General features: G+C 42.4%; 1 protein-coding gene and 1 long non-coding RNA gene across 13 annotated transcripts in view; one reads left to right on the forward strand and one right to left on the reverse strand.

The window, feature by feature from the left end:
- The window catches only part of SCHIP1 (schwannomin interacting protein 1), a 611,368-nt gene that overhangs the window by 512,272 nt on the left and 73,026 nt on the right, over positions 1-26,070 (forward strand).
- Positions 1-26,070, reverse strand: part of LOC144339513 (uncharacterized) — a 33,691-nt gene that overhangs the window by 5,946 nt on the left and 1,675 nt on the right. The window contains exons 2-4 of one of the 6 annotated variants that reach the window (XR_013414540.1): positions 24,048-24,270; positions 20,389-20,549; positions 6,697-6,924 (exon numbers count right to left, since the gene is read on the reverse strand). This is a non-coding gene — a long non-coding RNA (uncharacterized LOC144339513). Of the gene's footprint in view, positions 1-2,893; positions 6,925-11,869; positions 15,246-19,956; positions 20,550-24,047; positions 24,271-25,450; positions 25,499-26,070 lie in introns of those variants that run through there. The other 5 variants (XR_013414539.1, XR_013414538.1, XR_013414541.1 and 2 more) reach the window with 5 other exon arrangements.

Consider the following 26,070-nt stretch of genomic DNA (forward strand, 5'->3'; position numbering starts at 1 on the left):
CATCGTAAAATGGAAGTACGAATACTGCCTAACTTCACAGGCTTTTTAGGAGGATTAAATGGCAATGTGTGTACCTGGCTCATAATTAATGTTAGTTATTTTTCCTCATCTTTTTCTTCTTCCTTATCATGATTTACTTTGTTTTCATAACAGCCAAACAAGGCCAGGCGCAGTGGTTCACGCCTGTAATCCCAGCATTTTCGAAGGCTGAAGTGGGTGGATCACTTAAGGTCAGGAGTTCAAGACCAGTCTGGCCAACATGGTGAAACCCCTTCTCTACTAAAAATGCAAAAATTAGTTGGGTGTGGTGGTGCACACCTGTAATCTCAGCTTCTCGGGAGGCTGAGGCATGAGAATTGCTTGAACCCAGGAGGCGGAGGTTGCAATGAGCTGATATCACACCACTGCACTTCAGCCTGGGCGACAAAGTGAGACTTTGTCTCAAAAAACAAAAACAAAAACAAAACAACAACAACAACAACAAAACAGCCAAACAAGACTTATTTTTCCAGAGACTTGCTACAGTTTTCTATGCCTAGTTGGCTGTCAACACATTACTAAATCTGAGCTTTTAAATTAGAATAATCATGAGTTAAAACAAAGTGAATTTAAAATTCTTTCCTTATTTCTTGAGCTTTTGCTTTTAATGATAGTTGCAAAGCTCCTGGAATTTTCCACCAAGTTATCTTCTACTTGGGGCCTCATGTATGCAAATGAGAGGAGCTGGGTAATAGAGGGAGAGGGAGACCCTGGGCAGGGCAATTATTTGACCTGCATTCCTTTACTCTGGTGTTCAAGAGGCTTTATTCACATTTGTGTGTGCAGTCCTTTGTAACCGGTTGCAAATTCCATCTCCACAGACATTCTTTCTTCCTGAGGTAATAGATGTGCACGCCATTGGGGCACTGAGACACAGGTATGCTGCCTCAGCTTCTCTGTTAGAAAGAAAAGGCTAAGGCCACTAGGCAGCGTGGTGAAAAGAAGCAAACTGCAGGGTCCCTGGACTCACGTTTGAATCCTAACCCTGGGCAAATTACTTCACCTCGCTGAGCCTCAACTTCTAACCTGGCACAAAATAAAATATGTTTGTTCAATAGAAGTATCCTTGCTGCCTTCTTGAGGAGGTGCCAGGGATACAGGTGTCTTGTCACAAGACGGACAAGCCTGCTGGCCAACCAACAGACAATTCAACAGGTGTAAGTGTGATAATAAGGGAATAAGTGGTAGTGGTGAGAACGTATGGAAGACTTAAGCTGAGACCTGATGAGTAAGTTAGGAGCTTGCCACACAGTCTGGTGGGAGTGCAAGAGAGAGCCAGGCACACAGAGAAGTTTCATAAGGCTGCCTAGGATGGGAGGGATAGGTTGGGGCCAGATTAAAAGGGCCTTCTCAGCCTCATTTTAAAATTTGGACTTTATCCTAACAATAGTGAGAAACGTATTGTAACATTTTAAGTGAAGAAGTGATACAACAGATTTGGATTCTAGAAAGATAACTCAAGGTAGAGGTTAGATTTGAGGGGTAGCTACACCAATGCCTGGGGTCTAGTTCAGTCGGGACCCCCAGTTGAAGTCCTCCATATGAGAAATGATGGAGGACTGATCTTGGAAGACTTCCAGGAAGAAGAAAGTAGCGCTTTCATTCATTCACTTATTCCCCACATATTAATTGAGTGTCTATTATGTGCCGTGCACTAACTTCCAACGGTATGGTAGTGAACAAAACAAAGCCCCTACCTCAGTGGAGCTACATTCAACATAAAACACAGATGAGTCTATGAGTAAATGAATATAAACAAAACATAGGTAACACTCTGATTTTATGACCACGTTGATACTCACCTCCCTGAACCTACCTTTAGAAGGAGAAGTCAAGTGTAATTGAGCAGGTGTTACTCAGACCTACCTCTCCAATGCACAGAGATCTCTGGGGATATCTCTGACCAGGATAATGTCATACCTGCTCCAGGAGCCCTTCTTGGGGCTGCCCCCTCCCTCACTAACAGATACAGGAAGGGAACTGATTCAAAGCCAGGGTCGGAAACTCAGACACTTAAAGGGGCAGAATATTGTTATGAACTTTATGTTACACAGATGCTATCTGGTGCAAGAAGGTGAACTTTGCAAGAAGACCATTGGGTCTGAAGAACACTGACCTCAATAGCAATTGCTGCTCTGTGGCTGCATGACAGTGATTCTCCACATGTAGACTTTACTGACTGGTGGTCCGTGAGGGTTCTAGTGACATAAGGAAAAGCTAACCATGCCAGATCTTTCTTTTGTTTTTAAGGGTCCATGACCTGCAGTTTCACTGACTTTCATTTTTATACAGGGCAGAGGTATGTGTGCAAGCTCAGATACCTTAAATTCATATGCCTTTAATATAATCCAGGCAGATGTCTAAATGAGGGATGCTTCCCCACAAATGGAGAGTGAAAGTGGGCCAGTCTAAAAGGACCTCAACAGCACTGTGCATGGCCAGCTGTTTGTGGCTGTACCAAAAATGCAGGCCATAGGATTTTTATGTGAAAATTTCTGTATTTAAATGTTGGCAACTAAGTCTGTTTTTTTGTTTTGTTTTGTTTTGTTTTTTGTTTTTTGTTTTTTGGTTTTTTTTGAGACGGAGTCTCGCTGTGTCGCCCAGCCCAGGCTGGAGTGCAGTGGCGCGATCTCGGCTCACTGCAAGCTCCGCCTCCCGGGTTCACGCCATTCTCCTGCCTCAGCCTCCCGAGTAGCTGGGACTACAGGCGCCCACAACCGCGCCCGGCTAATTTTTTGTATTTTTAGTAGAGACGGGGTTTCACCGTGGTCTCGATCTCCTGACCTTGTGATCCGCCCGCCTCGGCCTCCCAAAGTGCTGGGATTACAGGCCTGAGCCACCGCGCCCGGCCTGCTTTTTTTTTTTTTATATGCAGTTTTTAATCATCTGTGGGCTGGATTCTTCCTTTATCTTTTCCAAGGCTGCCCTGTAAAAACCTCCACTGCTGGCATCTGCTTTTCTTTCTTTTCACTCCCCAATCCTGAGTCCTTTAGTCTCTTATTATATCAAATTTAGGGGTGACTGAAATTTAGCCAAAATTTTCTTGAGTTTATGGAAAAGCTATATACAAAAGAAGGTTTCTGTATACAAGGATTTTATATCAGGAAGAACTTTCAGTTGGGGATGGTAACAGTTACTGTAAGTAAGATACGGTCATAAATGTTGTTTCTCTAAGGGGAGAAATTTCTGATTTCTAGTCAATTTCCAAACCTGTGTCCTGGAACATAAACATTTGTTTGTAAGTAAAAGAAAGAAGGTACATGCGGATGCATTAAATCCATATTTACACCCAGTACATATGAATACATAATATACTTTTCCTGGGAATTATCAGATTTTTTTCCTGGATCAAATGATGAAGACTATTTAAAGTAGAAAAGAGAGAAAACCAGTCTATTCTGCATGGACATTTTGTTATCACTTTTATGGTAAGCAGTTCCATAAGCATGGGCCTCTGTTTTGGCATTATATAATTTTACATTACTTCTTAAATTAAGTGCAAGTTTCGAAAAGGAAAAAAAAATTAACCTCCTGTTATAATCGAAATCTTTCACTTTCTAAAAATCAGGATATCTTCTTTTAAAGGGAGTTATCTATTCAATCAAAAATAATTCTATGTTTCTATATACCTTACAATTTTGTAAAATTCTGTTCCATACAGTATCCTTATAATCACTTTTTCATTCCATTTATATCCTTAAAAACATCCCTAGGAGGTAGAAAAAACCCAGATTTTAATGAAATCATAAAAACAAAGAACTTGACGCAGCCCCCAACACCTGCTAACCATACAAGGTGTTTACAGTTGTTATTGCTACAATTAATGATATCACTATTGTTGTTTTAAGCCTGATTGACAGTTGAAGAAACTAAGTAAGTAAGGTAAGTAAGTAAGTAAGGTAAGCTAGGTAAGTAAAAAACTAAGTAAGGAAGCTAAGGCCACTATGGTTATAAAATTAGGAAAGTTTAAAAACTAAAACTTATTAACTCACAGGTCTATGGACTTAAAATCCATAACCTTTCACTTATACCAATAAAAAATAAAAAGAACAAAGAGGGCCTTTTGTTATCTTAACACCTTTATGTGCTGGGTGCCTTGTCCATATTAGCTTATTTATTTTTATTTTTTTGGCAGGTACTGTATGAGGTCTCATTTTATAGATAAAGAAACTGAAAAAGAGGTTAAGTCACTTACCAAGGTCACATTGCAAGTAAGTGGCAAAGCCAAAAAAATGCTCCTATGTCTGAATGCCAAGGCCCCTGATCTCCTTCCAGAGTATATTGTATCTAATGGATAGTTGCAAGTAACAAGTATTTTATTTTTAATTGATAGTAGGCATTTAAGAGGTGTCTGTCACTTGCAACTAGAGCAAATTTTCTTCACTTCATAAAGTTGCCAGCTAAAGGAGAAGAAAGCAGTCATCTTTAATAGATAGGGTTTTCTGTAAAATAAACAAAAGGGTTTTGTGCCTGGTTTAAAAAAAAAAAAGTTCTATTTCTTTCCATGTGTGAGAGGTGACCTTTCTGATGTTATACTGTGGGTGGAATTAATTCTGGAGGATGTGAGTGGGATTTTGGGAGTATGATGGGAATGACTGATGAATCCATACTCCATTTATAAGTGGCTTGTCATATGATGATGAATAGAGAAAACATAAACAGTGGATATAGCAAAGTATCAGTTTGGATTAGGTTTAGGTGTAAGTGACAAAAAACCTAAAATGCCAGGACCTCAGAAAGGATAGGAGTTTATTTCTCATGCATATAAAATAAGTGTGGAGGTCAGGAGTCTAAGGCAGGTTCAAGATGACTGAAGGTTTTTTCTTTCTTCAATCCTGCTCATCCTCCATACATGGCTTTCTGCCTCATGGTCCAAGTTGGCTGCTTAAACACCTGCTATTGTGTTGTAATTGACTGTAGGAAGGAGAAAGGGAAGAAGAAGAACACATCTCCTTTCCTTTAAGGACACTTCCCAGAAGTCACACGTGACACCTCTGCTTAAATTCAATTAGCCAGAATTTAGTCACATGGTTGTGACCTCACATACATGCTGCAAGAGAGGCTGGAGAATGTATTTTTGTCCTAAGCATCCATATGCCCAGCTACAAGGGGTGTGCGTGTGTGTGTGTGTGTGTTGCAAAGGGTGAGGGAGTTCTATAAATAAGGAAAAAGGAGAAAACATACTGGGGAAAAACTAATAAAGTCTCCCATAGAAAGAATCAATGAAAACGAGTTAGCCATGCAACATAGAAAGATCACCTCCATGCCAGCCTCTGTTCCAGAACACCTACGAAGTCCTTTGCCTAGGATAGGAATTCTAGAACAGATGTATGGGTGTAAGTCCTAAACTTTTCCTCTGAGCACTTGTTTTTGAGTGAATGGTAAAAATTTTTAGGAGCCCACATCTTTAAAAAGAAAGGCAAAGATAACCATAACCTTTATTTTTTTGAGCAGCTCCTTTGCACACTGCTTCACTACAAATAAGACCTACCTAAGGAATTAGATCTTTCACTAAGTCGAAAATTGCAGTTACTTCAGAAGCTTGTGACTTCCATTAAAAGGCTGAACTCCCTAACATAGATACAGAACCTGCATGGGGGGCATGAGTTTCCAATTTCTTGTACTGCTTTCATCGGCATGCACCCAGGGAAGTATATGTATACATTGGTAATGTTTAGGGAGCTGAATACTTCTTAGTTTTCTTCTGTCAGTGTTTCTTCGTCCAGAGGAATACTGAAATAATAATTCTAGCAACTTTTTAAAATGCCAAACGAATTACATGTACATTTCACTTAAGCTTCAGAGCAACCTGAAGGTGGGCTTTATCCATTCCCATTTTACAGACGTAGAAGCTCGGAAACAAAGTCACACGACTAGTAAGGAGATGTGCCAAGATTTAAACTTAGGTCTGTTGGACTCCCAAATCCATACCCTGCATCACAATGGCCTCACACCTTTGAAAAGTAGTACAATGACCCCTTTGATGTTTCTTTTTTGTATAATGACCTAAGGAAAGTAGAGAGGTCGAGTCAACGTTCCCTGGTCCCTACAGTTGTAATAGGGCTCCCTTCACCCTCTCGATGATTCTTTACTGAGTTACAGGTAAAACCCCACAATGAACTATAGAAAATCCCACTCTTTTAGAGCTCTGAGGATTTAGAGCCTGATTTGGGCTGAGCAGGTGAGGGAGATTGGTAGCAGAGAGCTGGAACTGGAGGCCTGTTCTCTGTCAGTTCATTACTTTCAAAGGTCTGTTGCAGGGAGTCTCCTTGTCTTTCCAGTGTAGGGAAATATAATTGTGATCAGTACATTTCCAAAAAATATATCTCCACTACTAAGGACATGGTAAGGAAATGGAACAAATGAATAAAAAGGGCTTCTCAGCCAACTGGAAAAGAGGCAGGCCATGGGTATCCAACGTCTTCCTCACTCAATTTTTCTTAACCAGTTAAGCGTTCTGGGTCCCCTCCCTCTCATTTATTTGCTGCTGTGGTGTCAGCAGGGTAGGGTGAGCTGGCATAAAGTTTAATAAGTAGTAGCTTACAGATCACTTGCTACCACATTTTCCAAAGCTTGCTGGTAGTTGCTGCCTTTGTCCCCTCGGTGTATACTTGAGATGCCTTCAGTCAGATGAAAATCATGGAAAACCAAACTAACCTGGCTTCACAGTGATGAGATTGGTTGGCTCCTGGTTAGGAAAGGCTTCAGAATGTGTTTGTTTCATTGACTCAATGGGGCATCACCAGGAACCCTGGTATTTTTTCTTTTTTCTTTAAACCTCTCTGGTCTGTTTTTTGCAATCAGTTTCATTTACAGCTGTCCCCACACAGCTTCCGGTTGCCAAGTGATTTTCCTTTCCAGGGCTTTCAGTTTGTTCATCACTATCTAGGGAGAGGGAGAAAAAGAAAAGGTCACTTCCGGGAACTCTCTCAGAAGAGCCAGGAACTATTTTCTTAGTCATCCTCAGCAGATTTCTCCTCAATCTCATTGTTCCAAATAGGGTGTTATGTTTATCCTTGAACCCATATGTGGAGCCAGGGGATGGGATAATGAGCCACAAGCCCCACCACCTGATCAGCTTCCCCCAAGCACCTGGGCTTTGCAGGAGGAATTGAAGGTGCTCAAATAAAAGTTAAGGTAGTTACTGAAAGAAGGAGAATAGTGTTGGAAGAGCAACTACAGTGCCTATTAGACACCCGCTGTTCTGAGAATCAGCTCCAACCCACTCCTAGCAGCACCCAAGGAACTGGGGCGCTTAGCCTGGCTCACAATTCTTGGAAGCTGCTGACCCCTAGTGTCTGAGGAAAGCATTGGCTCTAGAATCCAGAGGCATGGGTTTACCTCTCATGAGAATCACAGTGGCTGTGACACCCTCTCACACACACAGAGGTTGTAAGCAAATTAAAACTTCTGGAAATACTTTAATGAATAAGTGAGTTTAATTGAAAGTCTTCCAAGGACACTATAAGATTTAGGCTTCCCTGACCTTGCTGATCAGCAACTTCAGAACACTCTGTAGTCCTTTTCGCAACTGTAAATTGTCATCCACAGTGTCTTTCTCTCTAGACAGAGGATGTGCTTTTTGAGGGTGGCTGAGTGCAAAACACCCAGCTCCTCACCTTGAACTCCTGCATGCTTAGTGAACACTTGTATGAGTAAATGAAAGACCCGGCCGTTGTTCAGCTCTCCTCTGCCCTTCCATAGCCATGGCTTTCTCTTATAAATATCAGCTCTACCAGCCTAATTGTACTCTTTTTTTTTTGAGACAGAGTCTCACTCTGTCACCCAGGCTGGAATGCAGTGGAGCGATCTTGGCTCACTGCAACCTCCGCCTCCCAGGTTCAAGCGATTCTTCTGCCTCAGCGTCCCGAGTAGCTGGGACTATAGGCGCCCGCCACCCACACCCAGGTAATTTTTGTATTTTTAGTACAGATAGGGTTTCACCAAGTTGGCCAGGCTAGTCTCAAACTCCTGACCTCGGGTGATCCACCCGCCTCTGCCTCCCAAAGTGCTGGATTACAGGCGTGAGCCACCGTGCCCATCCAATTGTATTCCTAATAAGACAACTAAGCAATCAATTGTGTTTTGAAACTGCATGTTATACAAATGGGAAAATATTCCAACCCCAAATACACATCTAAGCAACTGCTTTTGTGTTGTGGAATACCCACTATCTGGTCAGCAGAGAAAGCAGAATTTTTTATTATAAGCAGATCAACATTGCTACTGTGAATTCTTTGAGCAGTAGGCAAAGCCGTGTTAGAAGGGGTTCTTCTTTGGTCTGTGCATGGCAGGTAACAAGACTTCTCCTGTGCTTCATGATTTGGGTTAGGAAGAAAGAGGAAAGGCAACAACATGGTAATTATAATATAGAATGACTCAAGACAAGAAAGAATAGGTTTTTGTTTTGTTTTGCTCTTAATTGACTTGTAATTCAAGCGTGAAATGTGGCAGCTGTCAGGATTGGAGAAGCTTTGCACAAACCCAATATTAGAATTTAACTGCCATTAGCTGTGGAGGGCACCAAAGGATAGAGAGGATTTCTCAATCTGGGAGCTGAGGGCGAGTTCTGGGGAACAGTGGCAGCCACAGCTGTAGAAATCCTGACAGTTGTTCAGTCTTGGCAGGCAGGGCTGCTGCTCACTGGAGAAGCTGCAGTGCCTCCTGGGCAGGGCCCTCCGCTCGCGTAGTGCTTGTAAGACCTGCTCTGGGTGGAGGCCTGCACCATCTTTCTTTTCCCCTTTTCACAGGGGAGGAGAAAAATGGGCAGATGAGTATCATAGCAGTCAGGTAGGTCATGGGATAGGGAAAAAAAAATCAAACATTGAGAGAAAGAGTGACTGGAAAACCACACGGTAACATTGTGTCCTAAAGTATCAGTTTTGTCAGCCTGCACTTGTCTCTTAATTAAGTAAACTAAATGCTGTGTGTTATCAAAATTGTCATTATTACAATTCTGTTACTTTGTAGAGAATAAAGGTAGATACTAAATACTGGTTCTACATTTCGTTGACAAATTTCGCAATTTTGCTTCAGAGTCCTTCTTTGGGATACATCTCATTCTTGCAGAAATATGGATTTTGTTCAGTCAGTGTTTAACAGAGACTTTTAGAAGCTACTAAAGTTGCAAACTACTTAAGAGTTGTAAGTCTATCACAGTCCACCCATTTGAACAGTCCCCTGTTTTAACCTGTATTTGTGCTTCGAGGAGAAAGTGATGGAAGAGGCTCCATGCTGGCTTCGTCACACTGATGTATGAATAAACGGGCAAGTAATGGATGACCTGGGGTTCATGCCAGCCAACCCACCTGCACACCTGCTTTCACAAGCACTTGACAAGGCACCTACCTTTCTTAATGTACCAAGTACATAATCTCTCTGATTCTGTAAAAAGATTAGCTATTAGGAAGATTACAAAACTTTGGGTACAAAAATAAGAGTATTTTTAGAATTTTGTTCTCCATGTGTTAATTTTATCTGTAGTGGGTTTTTGTTCATTTTGCTTCCTCTGCCCCACATCATAATTTGTGTGTGTGTGTGTGTGTGTGTGTGTGTGTGTGTGTGTGCGCGCGCGCGCGCGCGCTGAATAGATGATCTCTAAGTAGGTAAATTCTCTTGGGAAAAATTCTCAGCATGAGAAATGTGGGGAAAATACAGCTGGACAGCGTTTAATTTTGCCAAGAAAAAAATGAGGACTTGTTCTTTGCTGGTGCGTGAGGCAGGGCTGTGTCACTGCAGTGTGAGTTGTGAAGGAGAGAAGCAAATGCACAAGCAGGTGTTTACACCTGCTGTCTTCTTAAGTCCTCCCAATAACCCTGTAAGGCAGGTACTACTTCTCTTGTACAGAGGAGGAAATTGAGGCTTAGCTAAATTATGCAGTGTGTCCAAAGCATAGTTAACAGTGTGGCCAATTTTAAAATCCAGACAGTTCTAACTCAAGAGCCCTGTTCTTCTTACTATACCAAATGTCTCAGTCCTCAAGTTGTTGTCTTAGAAATAAAAATATAAACAACAAGGAACATTTGTTCAGCTTAGTGTTTCTCAACAGAGTGACAGATAGCTTCTCTGAAGCCCTTATGCTTTCACTAAATATTTAATTGTTTTTATTTTTATAATAATCCATTAATGTTAAGCATATTCTGGTTCATCACCTTATAAGCAAGGACTGCTCTATGATACAAGTAATGCTGGTTCTGTCTGTGTATACATTGACACCAAAAAGTGTTTCTCAGCCCCCAGAGATTTCAAACTACTTTACCCAATATCCATTCCTCCCCTCTACCTTACTAACAGAACCTACTGGAATCAGCAATGGTCCTATGGTTCTCAGACTTCCTTGCAGTTACGAATGTTCATGTGGCAAGGTTTGAGCTCATGATGTCTGAGCTATTAGATGGGGCTTCCCAGAAAGATCCTTAAAAGTGGCTGACTTTTAAGATCAATAGAGGACATAATCAGGTATTAAGCTGATACGAGCAGGTGCTACATTTGATCTCAGACAAAAGTTCAAAAAGCAATGGTCAGTGTCTTTCTCACTCGCCAGTCTTTCTCCTCATCTAGCCAGGAAGGAAGTTGAGATATGACCATGAGGGCAAGAACACATACTAGCAGTGGTGGAAGCAAAGATATAAGCAGTCTGGGTCTCTAATGACTACCAAAAAACCCTCATTGTACCAGCCCAGGATGTGACTGTCTGCAGACACTTCATTATGTATAAAAATTAAGCTAATTACCCCGTCTCTACTAAAAATACAAAATTAGCTGGGCGTATTGGCACATGCCTGTAATTCCAGCTACTCGGGAGGCTGAGGCAGGAGAATCGCATGAATCTGGGAGACAGAGGTTGCAGCGAGCCGAGATGGTGCCATTGCACTCTAGCCTGGGCAACAAGAGTGAAACTCCTTCTCAAAAAAAAAAAAAAAAAGCTGTTTTTTTTTCTTCATTCTTTCTTTTTTTTATTATACTTTAAGTTCTAGGGTGCATGTGCACAACATGCAGGTTTGTTACATAGGTATACATGTGCCATGTTGGTTTTCTGCATCCATCAACTCGTCATTTACATTAGGTATTTCTCCTAATGCTATCCCTCCCCCAGCCTCCCACCCCCCGACAGGCCCCAGTGTGTGATGTTCCCCACCCTGTGTCCATGTGTTCTCATTGTTCACCTCCCACTGATGAGTGAGAACAAGCAGTGTTTGGTTTTCTGTCCTTGTGATAGTTTGCTGAGAATGATGGTTTCCAGCTTCATCCATGTCCCTGCAAAGGACATGAACTCATCCTTTTTTATGGCTGCATGGTATTCCATGGTGTGTATGTGCCACATTTTCTTAATCCAGTCTATCATTGATGGACATCTGGGTTGGTTCCAAGTCTTTGCTATTGTGAATAGTGCCACAATAAACACATATAAATACATGTGCATTTATAATAGCAAGATTTATAATCCTTTGGATATATACCGAGTAATGGGATCGCTGGGTCATATGGTATTTCTAGTTCTAGATCCTTGAGGAATCGCCACACTGTCTTCCACAGTGGTTGAACTAATTTACACTCCTACCATCAGGTGAGCCAAGATGGTGCCATTGCACTCCAGCCTGGGCAACAAGAGCAAAACTCCATCTCAAAAAAAAGAAAGAAAAGCTAATTTTTAAAATAGCTCTATTAACATATGATTTATGGCCAGGTACAGTGGCTCATGCCTGTAATCATAGCACTTTGGGAAGCTGGGGCAGGTGGATCATTTGAGCCCAGGAGTTCGAGACCAGCCTGGGCAACATGGCAAAACCCTGTCTCTACAAAACATACAAAAATTAGCTGGGGCATGGCGGCACGCAAATGTAGTCCCGGCTATTTGGGAGGCTGAAGCAGGAGTATCCTTTGAGCCCAGAAGGCGTAGGTTGCAGTCAGCCGAGATCACGCCACTGCGCTCCAGCCTGGGTGGCAGAATGAAACCCTGTCTCAAAAAAAATAAACCAAAGGGATATAATTTACATACCGTAAAATTCACCTGGTTTTGTTGTTGTTGTTGTTTTGAGACGGAGTCTTGCACTGTCACCCAGGCTGGAGTGCAGTAGTGCAATCTCAGCTCACTGCAACCTCTGCCTCCCAGGTTCAAGCGATTCTCCTGCCTCAGCCTCCCGAGTAAGTGGGATTACAGGTGCGTGCCACCACGCCCAGCTAATTTTTTGTATTTTTAATACAGGTGGTTTCACTATGTTGGCCAGGCTAGTCTTGATCTCTCGACCTCATGATCTGCCCACCTCAGCCTCCCAAAGTGCTGGGATTAGAGGCGTGAGCCACTGCGCCCGGCCTCAAATTCACCTGTTTTAAATGTGTAGTGATTTTTAGTAAGCATAGTTTTGTGTAGACATCCCCGCAACCAAACCTAGAACCTTTCTGTTATCCCCAAAACATTCCTCTTGCTCATTGACAATCTATCCTCATTCCTCAGGCCAAGGCAACCACTGATCCACTGTCTTTATAAATCTGCCTTTTCTGAACATTTCATATAAATGGGATCATAGAACATGCAGTCTTTTACATCTGGCTTCTTTCACTTAACATACTGTTTTTGATAGTCTTCCATGCTGTAGCACACATCAGTAGTTTCTTCTTGTTGCTGAATAATATTCTGTTGTATCACTGTATTATATTTTGGTTGTCTGTTTTCCAGTTGATGGACATGTGGATTGTTTTCTCTTTTTAGACCTTATGAATAATGTTGCATGAATACATATACATCTTTGGACAGATGTATGTTTCCATTTGTCTTGGGTAGATTCTCAGGAGAGGAATTGCAAGATCATATGGTAAATTTATGTTTCATTTTATAAGTAACTGCCAAACTGTTTTCCAAAGTAAGCATACTATCTTATATTCCCATCAGCAATGTATGAGGCTTACGGTTTTTTCATATTCCTATCAAAAATTATTTTGTCTTTTTATTATATTCCTTCTACTGGGCATGAAGTATAATAGCATCTCATTGTATTTTTAATGTTCATTTCCCTTGTGACTAATGATGTTGAGCACCTTTTCAAATGCTTATTAGCCATTTATATTTCTTTGGTGAAATATCTATGCAGCTGTTGCCCATTTTTAATTGGCTTGTCTTATTATTAACTTACAAGTGATTTTTATATATTCTGGATACAAATCCTTTACTAGAAAAAGTATTTGTATATACTTTCTCCCAGACTGTGGCTTACTTTTCATTTTCTTACTGATGTTTCTTGAAGCATAAAAGTTTTTAATTTTGATGAAGTCAGTTTTTTCAATTTTTCCTTTCATGGATTATGCTTTTGATGTTGTGTTTAAGAACTCTTTGTGTAACTTAAGGTTGCAAAGATCTTCTACTTTCTTCTACAAGTTTTATAGTTTTAGCTTTTACACTTGGCATATGATTCATTTTAAGTTCATTTTTATGTATAGTGTGAGGTATCTAAATTCATCTTTCTGCACGCAGATATCCAGTTGTCCCAGCACCATCTGTTGAAAAGACTGTCCTTTCCCCATTGAATTACCTTGGCACCTTTGTGAAAAATCAATGGACTATAAATGTAAAGTTTTATTTCTAGACTCTCAATTCTGTTCCATTGATCTATATGTCTACCCTTATGCCAGTACCACACAGTCTTAATTAATGTAGCTTTATAGTAAGTTTTAAAATTGGGAAGTCTAAGTTTTCCAACTTTGTTCTTTTTTAAGATTGTTTTGGCTTTTCTAGGTCCTTTGCATTTCCATATACATTTTAGGATCAGCTTGTCAATTCCTGCCCAGAAGCCTGTTGGAATTTTTATAGGAATTATGTTTAATCTATAGATCACGTTGAGGGGCATTGCTATTTTAATAATACTGAGTCTTCCAATTCCTTTATTTAAATCTTCTTTAATTTCTCTTAGCAATGTTTTGTAGGTCGTTGGGGTTTTTTTTGGCAGTCTCGCTCTGTCACCCAGGCTGAAGTGCAGTGGTGTGATCTCAGCTCACTGTAACCTCTGCCTCCCAGGCTCAAGTGATTCTCGTGCCTCAGCCTCCTGAGTAGCTGGGATTACAGGCATATGCTACCATGCCTGGCTAATTTTTGTATTTTTAGTAGAGACGGGGTTTCACCATGTTGGCCAGGCTGGTCTCAAACTCCTGGCCTCAAGTGATCCACCCACCTTGGCCTCCGAAAGTGCTGGGATTACAGATTTGAGCCATTGCGCCCGGCCTGTAGTTTTCCGTGTATAAGTCTTGCACTTCTTTTGCTCCTAATTTTTCAAGTCACTGTTATACGGACTTTCTGATACATAAGGCCAAATTGAAATCATGATACATATTCTTATGACCAAATAAAATGGAAAATTTAAACAAGTGGAGGCGTACTTAATATATGTAAATGATATTTCTATGTGAAGGCCAAATGGTGCATTGTGTAAATGAACAGTTTCACAGTGGAAAGAATGGAGAAAACCAAATTATTACATGGCATGCATATCCAGTCCAAATGAACTTTGTCCTTACAGTCAGTACCGTATGTGTATAAGCCAATAAAACAATGTCATCTGGTGCAATAATCAGTATTGTTAATTGAAATTAATTGCATTTGGCCAGGCATGGTGGCTCAAGCCTGTAATCCCAGCACTTTGGGAGGCCGAGGAGGGTGGATCACAAGGTCAGGAGATCGAGACCATCCTGGCTAACATGGTGAAACCCTGTCTCTACTAAAAATACAAAAAAAAAAATTAGCCGGGCATGGTGGCGGGTGCCTGGCGCCTGTAGTCCCAGCTACCGGGAGACGGAGGCAGGAGAATGACATGAACCTGGGAGGCGGAGCTTGCAGTGAGCCGAGATGGTGCCACTGCACTTCAACCTGGGCAACAGAGGAAGACTCCGTCTCAAAAAAAAAAAAAAAGAAATTAATTGTATTCTATTTTTGTTTATATTTTGTAAATTCACTTGGATTTTTATAAGCGTTATTAGCAAAAGGAATTTACACCTAGTTTCACATGGATTGGCTCAATATTTTTTTCCTTTAATAGGTGTTATCTTAGCTCATTTTCTGTTGCCATAACAGAATACCTGAGAGACTGGGTAATTTATAAGGAAAAGAGGTTTGTCTGGTTCACAATTCCGGAGGCTGGGAAGTCCAAGAAGCATGGCGTGGCCATCTTCTCAGCTTCAGGTGAGGGCCTTGTGCTGTATCACAACATGGCAGAGAAAGGCTGAGAACCAGAAGGGAAAGCAGGAGTGTGCAGAAAGGGACAAAAATGAGAGGCAGCCTTGCTTTATAACAGCCTGCTCTCTCAGTGACTAAGAGATAGATTAATCCCTTTCTGAGGGTGGATTCCTCAACCAAATGCCTCTTAAAGGTTCCACCACCTCTCAACACCATTACGTTGGGGTCTAAGCTTCAACATGAGTTTTGGAGGGAGCTGACCATATTCAAACCATAGCAGCTATCTATTTTGTACTCACTATTGTGAAACACTGGCTCTAGTTTTTTTTTACTTTACAAAGCATTTTCAATTCACCATCTTGTTATTCTCACAGTAACACTGGAGCTTGGGTAAAATAGGGCTTTTTAAAATTCCCATATTATAAATCACGAAACTAAGATTCACAGAAATTAAGTGATGTGTGTAATTGTATACATCCATAAGTGGCAGTTCTGTGATTGCTGAGTGCAGTAGCTCACACCTGTAACCCCAGCACTTTGGAAGGAACTCTTCAGCCCAGGAGGCAGGAGGCTCTCCTAAGCCCAGGAATTTGAGACCAGCCTGGGCAACCTGGGGAGACCCTGTCTCTTCAAAAGTTTTAAAAATTAGCCAGGTGTGGTGTGCACCTGTGGTCCCAGCTACTCAGGAGGCTGAGGTGGGAGGATCACTTGAGGCCAGGAGTTTGAGGCTGCAATGAGGACCGATCACGCCACTGCACTCCAGCCTGGGCAACAGAGTGAGACCTTATCTCAAAAAAAAAAAAAAAAAAAGAAAAGAAAAGAAAAAGAAATAAAATTAGGAGTTCAGGCTCCAAATCTCTTACTCTTTCCTCTACATCCGTACTGATTATTGATCACTTCCTGAAACCCTGCTAGGATACAGAGAAATATAAAACTTTTGGAAAGCTTTATAGGTACCAAGATAAAACTAATATGAAGCATAGTAAAGTTAGGGTTAATATAATGGAGGCCACAGCCCAGACTCTAGATTCTAGTAGCGTCTATAGAAAGCAGACAACTATCCAGACCTGACAGTTGAGTGGGAAGCATGCCCTGAGCAATGCAGAAGATGCTGTCAGGCAGCCCAGATCTGCAGCACTCCCTCCACCCGCTTCCAGGAGGGAAGGACTTCCTTCTCAGCTGCTGGTAATGTTGGCAACTGACAGTGCTCAGCTGAGACCCTCTTTGGGATTGCCTGTGGTTGAGGAGAACTAGGATGCCCAAGGTAGGAGCAGGAGCAACCCATATCCAAAGACAGGTTAATGCTGGGACATGAAGGCCTGGCCCTTCGTGGATCCACTTTGAAGGCCCATCCCCATTGCAGAGCATCCTCCTGGATCAGTCAGGCCTCTGTTTGCAGCTGCATCAGAATCCAGCCTCTCCCTCTGCCCTGTCTTACTGCCTGTATTCCCTTACAGGTGTTGCTCCAGAGCACGCTGAATAAACTTCCTGCCTGTGAATCTCTACCAGAGGGTCAGCTTCCTGCACCCAATGATCTATAAGGTTTCTAGGCAACAGGAAATGCCCAAAGGCCAGAATTCCTCTCATGGGTGTAGCAGAAAGTAAACAGAGTAGTGTTTTATAGTGGCTACAAAAGAAAAGGGCAATGGTGGTGGATTTTGAAAGACAGGATGAGCTGTCAGCCCTGATGGGGACCCCTCAGAAAGCTGTAGCTGGCCCATGTACCGCACATATTGCCGAGTAGGGATACTGTCGGGACCCGATGTTCGCTTTGTAAAGTGGGTGTGTAGCCCAGGTATCAGCTCTGATCTTCACTGCTTACTGTCCTCTTCAGCTGCAGTCCTATGAATTTGGCCCAGAGGCTAGAACCGGAAGATCTGATTTTAGATCTCCCTTGACAATTTTGTGGCTTTGTGATTCTAGAGCTTGTATTTCTCGTTTGAAAAATGGGTATGCTTTGAGGATTGAAATGATCCTAATTTCTGAGGCTTTTCATGAGTGTCATGTGACAGGAGGATTTCATGGCCAAGTTAGTCTGGGTGACACTAGGCCAAACTAAGTTAAATTGATTTCTGAGGATTTCTCAGTCTTTTGTATGTTGCTCTTCCTTCTAAGTTCCTTAAGGAGGGGGTATAATCCAAATCATCTCAACCCATCAGGAAGACTTCTTGCTGCCAACACCCTCCATGGAGCGTTAATAAGCCTGGATCTTGCTGGAGTCATATGGAGAAGCCCTGTCCCATCCCATAATGGACAATTAATAAATGTCAAATTAGACTCTATTGATTACCATGGTCTGCCCTGCCCTAACCTTAAACCAAGTTAGCAGTCTCAGAAATATCACAAGAGTTCCCAATGAGGCTGGCGCTCATGATCGATGTGTTTTTGGTTATTTACATTTGGTAAGCTATAATTTACTTCAATTTACATCCAAATCTATGTTCAAGACATGTATGTTTTAAAGAATGTTATTCAGTCAAGCTTTTAGACTGGGGAGAAATGTGGCTTTCCAAGGCATACACTCTCCATTCGAACAGTAGTAGCCATCATGTGTTGGAACTTATAGTTGACACCTTGTGGGGATGAAACAATATGTTGAAAAGGACGCAGGTGTGTCTGGACTGTGGGAATAGGAGTGCTATGATGCATTAGTGATGTCACCATTAACAACAGCATTCTCCACCTTTGTTTTAGACCACAGTTAAGTTTACCATATATACTCCTTTACCTTTTGAAGACAGAGCATTTAAACCCTCTCAAGTGCAGTGTGTTCAAAAGTAACTCATTATCATCTTCTCCCCTTCTATGCCAATTCTCTCCACCTGAGATGATGGTGGTGGTCTCCAGGAACACACCCATGATTCCTACCTGGTCTTCATTTCCCATAACCCATCAGTCACCAAATCTTATCAATTTACCTTCCAAATGTGTCTCAAATCACTCCCCTTCCCATCCCAGATGCCACCCCCATTCTGCAAATGCTATTAACTCTCACCTCAACCTCAACATAGTCTCTCTGCCTTGGTCCTATTTATTTATTTATTTATTTATTTATTTGAGACAGCATCTCGCTCTGTCGCCCAGGCTGGAGTGCAATGGTGCAATCTCAGCTCACTGCAACCTCTGCCTCCCAGGTTCAGGTGATTCTCCTGCTTCAGCCTCCCAAGTAGTTGGGATTACAGGTACACGCCACCACACCAGGCTAATTTTTGTACTTTTAGTAGAGACAGGGTTTCATCATGTCGGCCAGGCTGGTCTTGAACTCCTGACTTCAAGTGATCTACCTGCCTTGGCTTCTCAAAGTACTGGGATTACAGGTGAGAGCCACTGTGCGGCCTGCCTCTGGTCCTTTTTAAAAATGTATTTTACTTACCCATTTTTGAGACAGATCATGCCCTGACACCCCAGCTGAAGTGCAGTGGTGCAGTCATGGCTCACTGCAGCCTCAAACTCCTGGACTCAAGGGATCCCCTTGTTCAGCTTCCAAAGTAGCTAAGACTACAGGAAAACACCACAGCACCTGGCTTTTTACAAATTAATTTTCATAGAGACGGGGGTCTCGCTTTGTTGCCCAGGCTTATCTCAAGCTCTTGACTTCAAGTGATCCTCCTGCCTCAGCCTCCCAAAGTGCTGGGATTACAGAGTGGAGCCAGCCCGGCCTCTGCCTGTGATCCTGTACTCTTTAAGCCCCTGCCCTAGTCTACCTACCTGACTGCCTATTCAAGTGTGTCTCCTTCTCAAATACTGTAATGACTTCCTTAGGGTAAAGCCTAACCTAAATTCAGCATTAAATAACTCCCGTATCAGCCCTGCTGACCTCTGGTCTCATTTCTCGTCACTTCCTTGTACTCTAACAAAACCAGTCTGCTGACCTGCCTAACTCATGCTGTCTCTAGCTTCCATGCCTTTGTTTTTGTGGTACCCTTTGCCTGAAATGTTTTGTCCACTCTCTCTTTCTTGCTCAGTTAATTTCTACTTATCACTGAAACGCAGAACTCAGAAAATCTTTCCTGACCCCCAGGCTTGATTAGAGCCCTAACCAATTACGTATGTTGGGCTATAAATAAATAATATAAATATGATATATAGTATAATTCTTTGTTTATGTGTCTATTTTTGCCTTAAGGCTGGGAATGTGTCTTACCTCTGTATTCCTTGTGCCTGTTACCATACCTGCATTTATCTCAAGTGCTTAATAAATATGCATGGATTAATTGAAGGAATTAAATACCTATGATGAATAAAACTAAGCTAATAGCAACCCATCAACATCAGAAATATAACCAATACTTAGGTAGAGAATTTTCTTTTGCACACTAAGAATGATTGCTTTGCATGGCTGGTGAAGTCTGAAGGAGAAAAGCAAGCAATGGGGCGGGGTGGCGGGCTGCAGGTGGCGGGGTTGAGGGGAGGTGCATTGTCCATGAAAGCAGCACTGAGCAGATTCTAATGACTTCAGTGTGGTATAAAGCAACCTGAACACTGAATTGCATCTGGTTTCCAGTGAAAGAGAACCACTTTGAGCGCTTAGCTGGGTTTAAAGTAATTTCCTCACTTTTGTGTGGCCACTCTGGGTGTTTGCCCATATCTGTACCTCTGTAGCTGACTTTTTAAAATGCCTGAACTTTGGTTTGTTTTTCTTCATGGATTACTAAAAAAAAAGAATACCTTCTTCTACTAATTAGATTACATTAAAGTTAACCAATGGGACCCTTTGGCAAAGTACTGACTAGATCAATACTTCTTTTCAGCTAGAGGTTTTTCTTTTTTTGACAACAGAGAAGGAATGGAGTGTCACCTGTTACCTTCTGGTGAAATTCCTCATTGTGCTTTTGTCGCTGTATTCTTACTGTGTGCAAGACCTGCCAGTCACAGGCTCTAAGTCTAAGCCTTGGCTTGAGCGACCTTGGTTTGAGCGGCCCTGGGAATAAAGTAGGTTTCCCAGACCCTCCCTAGGACCCTCATTGTTTTGATTTTCCTTTTTACACATATCCACCTACAGTGTGGTACAGCCCAAAACCCAAACTTAAAAATAAACATGCAGTCCCCTTTCATTTATCCAATGGTGAGACAGGCCATCAGCAGCTGCAGTAGACTGAAGCCTAGAGGTAGACCCTCAAGTCAGACAGCAGCCCAGCCCCCTCCACAATAATCAGCCAGGGAGCATTCACAAAGCCCGCATATCTTACACCCAAGCAGGACCGGAGTGTGGATCGACGCGTATGCTGCAGTGGTGTGGAAATTTCATGCATCCTCAAATGATGTACATGAAGAAGGCGTTCTACACCAAGGTAGCACCTTCTATGCTCTTCTCATCTGGCCCCAGAGTGCTGTGCCTAATGCGAAAGTTCTGGGGAGAGAAAGTGGTTGAAAAGCTGTTAACAATAGTTGGGTAGACTTTAAAGTGGGGACAATAACACTCTGAGATTCAAAGTAGAAAAGAGCAGGCAAAGTGCAGCATTGATCACTTGGAAACCTCCTGACATGTTGTCACCAGCTTCTCTCCCCTACCTCCCCTCTGGGATTTACTAAACACCTCAGCTTCGTATCATCTTCCCCAGGAAGGGGCACTGTGGAGCCATGGTAGAGCACTGCCTGGGAATCTGCAGGGTCAGTGGGGCCACCTGCCAGCAGCAGAGCCTTTGTGTGACCGCAGGGAAGCCTGGGGCAAGGAACCACTGCCCCTGCCACCAGCACTGCTATCTGTTATCAGCACCAGGAGCTGTGCCAGGGGTTTTGCACTCCTGACCTCCTGCAGCCTTCATTCTGCAAGCAGCACTTGCTGGAGCAGCCTGCCCAAGGTCACAGAGCACGGGTCAGCTGTGTCCAGCATGGAGACCCTGCTGTAGCCATGGTCACATCACAGGTCCTTTTCCTTTTCCTTTTTGACAGCATTTGGCTTTTGTACGTTAACAAAATTATATGTTGCAGGTTCTTAATATTAGTTGACAAAAATTAACTATATGATCCTTACCCTCTGTCTTAGTTGTCTATTGCTGTATAAATAATAGTTTACTACAGTTTAACACAACAAACATTTACTGTCTCACAATTTCTGATCATCAGGAATCCCAGAGCTGCTTAGCTGGTGTTTGTGGCACGGAATTTCTCATGACAGTTTAGGCAGAATGTGCATTGGGGCTGCAGTCATCTGAAAGCTTGACTGGGGCTGCTGGAGGGTCCTCCTCATTCACATGGCTGGAGGTTGGAGCCCTCAATTCCTCACCACGTGGCCTTCTCCATGGGCTGTTTGTGTGTTTTCATGACATGGCAGATAACTTCCCCCAGTGCTGGTGATCAGAGAGAAAGGAAGAGTGTGGGGGCTTGGGGGAGAGGGAGAGAGGGAGAAAGAGATGGATGGATGAAGCTGCTGTGCTTCTTTTGACCTAGCCTCTATGGTAGCAGGTATGTCACTTCTGCTTTTTGTTTCTGTAGAACAAAGTCACTATATCCAGCCTACACTTAAGGGGAAGGGCATTAAGCTCTTCTTTTCAAGGGAAGAGTATCAAAGAATTTAGGGACATATTTTAAAACCACGTACCTTCCCCAACCCATATATGTAAATCTTCTAAGGCAAACAAAACAAAACAAAAATAGAAAGAAAAAAGCCCAGCATCACTACTAAAAGTAAATGGCTCTGCTCTTTATCTGTTTGACTGTCACTTGCATGTTCTGGTCACCAGTGGCTCCAGTTAAAAAAACATTTCCCCTTCCCTAAACTGCTTCACAGGGAATGTTTTCATAGCAGAGAAATCTTTAATTTTCAAAGGAATTTATGGGGACTGGAAAGTGTAGAGATAATAATAGTTTGTCCTCTTGATTAAGCCCTGACTCTAGACCAGGCAGTCTATCTAGGATCTGACTTCCATTCTTTGTACTGCAGGCCAGAAGCCTAAGGGAAGCCACCAGGTGGCTGAGCTGGTACCTGGGACCTTCCACAGATTCTTCTGCAGGTGCTTTTGCCTTCCTGTCACGCTTAGGTGAGGTGTAGCCCTCAGAGGATGAGAGTTAGCCCTCAGCTCATTCCTGCATGATATTCCCAGCCACAGGCCAGATGGCTCAGGTAACCAGATCCTGGGAGCCATGTCTCCCAGAGCCAGAGTTGATCTTGGTTGGGATTGGCCAGATATTTCTGGCAGTTTTGTGGGGGGGGGGGGGATCACATAGACTTGAATGAAAGCTGTACAAGGTTACCAGGCTCACGCACCTGGCAACCAGGAGAACTCTGCTGTTGGCTCTTCGAACCCCTCTGACCAAACACCTGGTGAACATTCTGAAAAAAAGACTTCTATGACCCCAAAAGAACAACCCTAAAGTTAATTCTGTAATTTAAAGTGATTTGGGGGATAAGGGAGCAAAACCAATTCTAGAATAAAGGTGTTTTTACAACCCACCCCCCAACCCCCACAACCCTACCTTAAATCAAAATAAGTATTAGGAACTTATTCCACTTAAAGATAAATCAGACACCAAGCCTAAACACTTGAAATTATAATTTCTTCCTGTGAGATGAAATGATTAAAATTTCTACAAATTATGATTACACACAAATCCTTAAAGAAAAATATATATGTATATATTTTAAAATGAGTTTATCAATATGGTATAGAATATTTTAAAATATTTAACTTTCATTCTGTCTGAAATGGAATGAATTTTAGTTTCTAGGAGTGGGAAGTAAAGTAACTGAAATCTGAAGAAAAGTAAGAAAAGAAGATTGTGGGTGCAAGAGTGTTAGGAGGTCAGGGTTGGGAGACATCAGGAGTTTATTTTTTAGGCATGATACCTTTAAGATACCTGTTTAATTTGCAAGTGGAAATGAGGAGTAGGTGGTTGGATAAAGGAGTCTGGAGTTCAGAATAAGGTCCAGGCTAGAGGTATGAGTGACTAGCCAAGAGAATGGATGACATTACCCAGAAAGTGAGTTTAGATTGAGAAGAACTCCAAGGACTGAGCCTTGAATATTGTAGTGTAGTGTTATACAATAGAACTTTCTTCCAAGATGGAAATGTTCTCTATCATCACTGTCCAATGCAACAGCCGCTAGACACATGTGGCTGTTGAGCACTTAAAACATGGCTAGTGCAACTAAGAAATGGAATTTTTTATTTTATTCAGTTTAATTAGCCACATGCAGTTAGTGACTACAGCTCCAGTGGGTAAAAGTAGAAGAAATGGGGGATGAGCAGAGGAGAGGCCTTTAATGAAGGAAAAGAACCAAAAGAGAACATTGTCTTGGAAGCCAGCTATGTTGAATGTTGCTCGTAGATCTAGTATGAGGAAGATTTAGGATGATGTAGCATGGTGAAGACAAAAGCCTGATTGGAAGGTGTTCAAAGGAGAATAAAGGGGAGAGAGAAATCGTAGACAGCAAGTCTGGACAAGTCTTTCAAGGAGTTTTGTGGTTGTCTAGGAGAGTGTGGGAGTAAACAGACTGGGAAAATGTAGAGAGGCCAGGCAGTGCCGAGGGCACGCTTGAGGTTAGTGGTCATGAATTTAAATGAGATCAGTTAGTGTGATCCTACAGTCATCCCCACTTATCCACCAAGGCACATTCCATGACCCCCAGTGGATGCCTGAAACCATGGATAGTACTGAACGCAATTGCCATCAACTGAAACATGTTTCTGTTTATGTCTTCAACCCATAAATTTAATGCCTTTCCATCTTAACTAAGAGCTTACGCACTGTGCTGTAACTTCTGCAGTTCGAAGCATGACAGTGAAACTAGCACAAATTTATTTTTCCTTTTTCACAATTTCACAGATAAAAGATTTGGATTTATTGTAGATCATAGCAACTTCAGCATTCATTTTTTTTCTTTCCTTATTAAGTCAAGAACTTTTACCTTTTCACTTAAAGGAAGCACTTTACAGCTTCTCTTTGGCATATCCGAATCACCAGCATCACTACTCTTTCATTTGGGGCCATTATTAGGTAAAATAAGGGTCACTTGGACACAGCACTGTGATACTGCGACAGTTCATCTGATCACCAAGCCAGCTACTCAGTGACTCACAGGCAGGGACTGTAGACAGTGTGGATGTGCTGGACAAAGAGATGATTCAGCCCTGGATGGGACAGAGCGGGATAGTGTGAGATTTCATCATGCTATTTAGAATGGCACTCAATTTAAATTTTATCAACTGTTTACTTCTGGAATTTTCCATTTAATATTTTTGGAACTTTGTTGATTGTGGGTAATCAAAATGGCAAATAAGGGGAGATACTGTATATTTTTCTCCAGCCACATATGTCAGCTGAGAGCAGGCACAGAGTAGCAAACAGCTGAATTTATCCACAGGTGGGATTTAGCCAAGTGAGTATGAAGTGAGGGGGCAAGTGAGATGAAGTGATTGAGTTAGGGGTTGCAATGATAGGTCAGGGAATCTAAGACACAGAGAGAGAAGAAAGGACACCCTGAGAGTACAGAATGGTGAAAGTGGACAGTACGTGGGGTATAAGGCCTAGTGCAATGGAAGAATTATTGGATTAAGAGTAGTTAGAAAGAATGAGCTGGAATGACAATGAAGACTGTTGGAGAATGGGAGGCTTGAAGACGAAATTATGGAGGGCATGAAGTTGCTGGTAATGGCAAAGTAGGATATGGCCATGGGAACAGGTATAGCTGAGATGGAATGGAAGAAGATGGAATTTCCAGGCCAAAATTTTGCAGGGACCATCTAACAGACGTGGAAATTTCCAGGAATTATATAGGTTGGTGCAAAAGTAGTTGCGGTTTTTGCCATTACTTCCAATGGCAAAAACCGCAACTACTTTTGCACCAACCTAGTAACAGAACTAACATTGGAAAATGACTCTTCAAGGCATGAGGCAGAGTAATCTGGGGAGGAATAGGTAACTGCAACTGCGAGGGCTAACTGGTGTTGGTATCAGCAGTCTGCAGGTAGGAGATTCAGAGCAGGGTGTTAGGAAGGACAGACAATTAATTGTTTGCAAGCAAGAGAGTAGATAGGAAGGCACCTACTCATCCAACAGGCCGTTTGGCAAGAGGGAGGTGGGAGAGAAAGCAGCCACCACTTGAGAGCCATAGGAGAAGGCAGTGCCTTCAGGCTCTGTTGGAGCAAGACAGTGAAAAGAATGCTTATAAGAGAGGGCCCACAGAAAGGATTTATGATGGACTTGGGGAGGAATAGGAGTTGGCCAGAGAGGGTTGGACAGAGCCATATGGGAAGGAGAGTGAATAAGGTGAATGAGGAGTTGAGGAGTATAAATTGGAGTAAGAAGTACCTTAAGTTGAAGCTTGATGGGGTCTCTAAGACAGTAGAGTTGAGGCTGCTAGTATGGGAGGCAAGAGAAGAGTTCTTAATCAGAACAAGATCTCTGGATCTTTGGACTGACAGCAATAGGTGGTAGGTGGTCTTATGAAGAGGATGAGGGTCATAAGGGAAACCTCCTTGAAAATTACAGAATACCCCCCAGGTGTCCTACAGTGCCTGCATCTCTTAACCTGCTTTTTCAAACTTGAAGCAATTAGGCTTAAACTCATCAACGACCTCAGTTAGCTTCCTCTTCTATAGTGTGGAGTTAATCCTATGGTAGAGCTTAGTGTTGGAGCAAGGACAAATAATGACAATGTCAGGGCCAGCGTGGGGCCTAGCGGTGGTGCTTGGTACAGGTCAGTTTCCTCCTCTCCTCCCTCAGCTCCCTCTTGAATTTCCCCTCCTATGAAGGGAAGTTGTCTTTCCAGTGGTATTTGCATGCCAAAAGTCACAGATGCCTTTTCCTTCCCAGACTGAGAACCTATGTAATTCTCGACATAAATGACTGTATGTCTGGTTTCTCTCTACTTCCATCTGCCCACCTTTGACAGGCTTCATGGGTATGTGACCTCTGTAGGCTTTGAAAGG

The sequence above is a fragment of the Macaca mulatta genome, chromosome 2 (genome assembly GCF_049350105.2).
Source record: "Macaca mulatta isolate MMU2019108-1 chromosome 2, T2T-MMU8v2.0, whole genome shotgun sequence".
Taxonomy (NCBI): Eukaryota; Metazoa; Chordata; class Mammalia; order Primates; family Cercopithecidae; genus Macaca; species Macaca mulatta.